Raw genomic sequence first — 3,455 nt, 5'->3', positions numbered from 1 at the left:
GTTTCCATCTCTGAAAATGGCTTAGAACTACTTTTTAAAAAGCCAACAGCTGGTTGGCCTAATGATCCTTCCTCCTTGTAATCAACAGGACTTTTATTTTTAAAAGAATGCATTTAGGATTCAAAATTAGGGTTACCTCAATTTAAAAAGTGAAAATCCGGACAGAAGTGTTTTTGAGCTTTTCTTGGCAAGAAGCATTTTTGGCAAAATCACAAACAAAATTGACTTTTTGAGCTATTTTTTGGGAAAACTGGCAAAAATGACACTGCCAACATGCATTGCCATATGTCCAAATTTTCCTGAACATTTCGCCGATTTCTGCCCCGACACTGCTTCGGACTGCAGTATTCCGGGTATGTCCAGGAAATTCTGGACATAGTGGAACCCCATTCAAGACCCCTGCAGTAGCAAATGTGGAGAGTCATGAGGTCTGCCCCCTTTTCCATCAATCTACAGAGAAAAGGGTTAATATAAATTATGAAATTGAACAGGAAAGGTTTTTAACTCACTTTTATTTTTCTTGTATATTTGAGAAGACTTAACCATGGCTACACTTTCTGAGCAGCCCCAGTTAATCTTTCCATAGATCCTATTGTGTGTCTGAGATGTTTAAAACGTCACATAGATCTGAAAGATGTTACCGATACCTACTCCTATATGAACTCTTATTCACCAGAATCTTGGCTGGAACTAGCTGTAGAGGGATATTTTATGGCCTTATGCAGCCTGGTGATTTATGTTCAGTTTTGCCCTAGCAATATGCTAATAAATTTAACAAGACCCCTGTAGTACCCTCGTACTTCATTTAAAATGAAACTTGTTGCAAGGTGAGACATCGCTTGTGGGGGGCAGGGAGGCAGAGAAAGGGGGGGGAGACGCTCTAGAAAACTGGAAGAAAGAGTGCAATTCACAAATGCAGGAAGTAGTAACGTGTGGACCTAAACCGGATAACAGATCAATCTGTGAAAACAGCTTGAGCAATTTCAGACAGCTGCGATCCTCTCTATCTAGAAATAGAGCTGGAAATCATTATGGGACTTAAAGAACATTGTGATTTTAAGCATAATTCCAAGTTAGTTGAGTCTAATCTCCATTCTGAAGCCAAGTGCAGCCCCATCCTATGCATATTTACTTGGAACCAAGGTTGCAAACAAAACATAGTCTGCATCGAAAGACAGGTTACCTCCCAAGCAAACATGGATATAGGATTGTGTTGCACCATACCCACCCCCAGTTCAACGGGTTTTACTTTTCTATTAGGTAGGATTAGTGCTTTTTTTCTTTAAAAAAATGTTTAGGGGTACTCTCATTTTGACTCAAGAAAATAACCATTTTATAGTTCAAATCGGGAAAAATAAATACACTAAATGGACAAAAGTACAAAGATTCACAAAATGTTTAGAGGTATGCGTCCCCCTGCGTCCCCCCCGAGAAACAGGTTCAGATCAGGGCTTTCATTTGGTACAGAGCTTGCTTCCAGATAGGGGAGTGAGAGGAATCCACTCCAGTTCAACGAAACCCCAGTAGTGAGTCATAAACCCAGGTACAGGATTAATTGGTTTATGAAACTGGTATAGCCCCAGATGCAGCAGGCCGCTCAAGTGGAAGTGGACCAGCTTAAGAGGTTTGTGGATCCCAGTCACCTGACCTAATGAAGACTGCCCCCACACCCATATCCTGCTGCTATAGGATCAGTACAAGGTTCCTAATCCAGAACACCCTGAGGCAATCTGTTGACTTCAAGGGCTCAGAATTTGCAGCCAAAATCTTTCTTCTGGTTGGGAAAGTTATTGCAGTATAAATACCCTCCGCCCGGCAGACAAGTTGTTCATAGGATCATTTCGAAATAGTTTGGAGAGGAATAATGTTCTGGGAGAAGAGATTAGAAGCACTGTGTTTCCTACAGGTGCAGAAAAAGCAACTTGGTTTCCCTCCCCTGTTTATCTCTCTCGAGACCCCTCTCCCCTTGTCTTTCTTTCTTTCTCTCCCCTCCTCTTGTTCTTCCCCAAAGTTGAATCTGGGGTCAGAACTTCTAATTGTAACCTCAGACTGGAATTCCAGATGGTGTGTTCAGGACTCGGAGCAAGTCTCAGTTCATCAATTTCATGTGCTCGAGTGTCTGCTCTGGCTGTGGCCCCGACTCCATTCCCAACGTGGCATTAATGCAGAACAAATTGAGACATATCCTCTCGATAATTAGTTCCAGGATTGCCCAAGATTTACGGTAAAATAATAGAGCAAACTCCACAAAAGCTGGGGATTTTTTTTTTGCCTCCTACCACCGAACAAGGAGGAGGAGAGTGATTTGGCTGAGATGCTGCCGCTGCTGCTGCGCAAAGTTGGCACCGGAGAGAGTGAAGAGGGAGCCAGGACTCCGGATGAGTTGCTGGTATGGGAGTGAAACCATTAGCAGTGCATGAAGCTAGGAAGGAACTCAGAACGAGAGAGTGCCATATATTTATAAGTTGGGTGAGGAAGAAGAGGGAGGGATACATAGCACAGCGCAACCTATGCAAGCCTACTTGGGAAGCAGCCCCATTTAAGTCACTGGGGCTCACTTCCGAGTAAACGTGCATAATAATCTTGGGTCTTGGAACTAAGTAAGTCCCACTGGTTTTATGGAATTTGCTCTCTGTGTGGGTGGTTTTTAAAGTAAAGGATCCACGGTCTGTCTACTAGAGGGAGGTCCACACACTCCCAACAGCCTAAATCAGCCCCCTACTTTTTTCACCCCCACCCCCGCAAAAGAGCACAATCATCTTGCGGCATTTATAACTGCCAGGAGGTGCAGTGCTAGCAGGGAGGCTTAAGATAGCTTGAAAAAGTTCTCTAGCAGAAGCCTCCATATGCTTACTCAGAAGCAAGTTGTACTGCGTGGGGTTTGCTCTCAGCCAAGAGGGAACAGGACTGAAGCCCGAGAGTCTCATCTATCCACCAGGCCTCAAAAGGCCCTCGCTAGTTTGAGCTGTGGTGCGCCTGGGATCAAGCTACAGAAAACGGCAACCCCTCCATTGTCTGGCCCCATTTCTAGCAGGAACGGCACCATGACCCCGGATGGAAATGGGAGAGCCTTTGGTCTGATCCAGTAAAGGAACTCAGACAGACCAAGCGTCCGCACATGCAGCCCCCACTGCGCTCAATAGGGCTTAGTTCCAAGGAAGGATACATAAAGTCTTTTTTATTTTTAAAATTAATAATCCAGCACTATAAATTTACGACACAGGCTATGAGCTGGACACCCAAAAGCAATAGCGGTCATATCCCGTGACCACACAACAACAGAGCAAAAGTCTTTGCTGTTGCCTGGCATGTGTCAGATGCAGGAAGGAAAATATGTTTTCTTTTCTTTTCTTATTGGGCAGATTCCCATGAGCATCCCCAAAACAAAGGGTATTACGCCCTCACTCTGCAAGACTAGGCCCAGGTGAACTTCCCAGCCAAGATGGGGGCGGGGG

The sequence above is a fragment of the Podarcis melisellensis genome, assembly GCF_964234715.1.
Source record: "Podarcis melisellensis genome assembly, chromosome: 1".
NCBI classification, from domain to species: Eukaryota; Metazoa; Chordata; class Lepidosauria; order Squamata; family Lacertidae; genus Podarcis; species Podarcis melisellensis.
The sequence above is the reverse complement of the archived record's forward strand: the minus strand, read 5'-3'. Positions refer to the sequence as shown.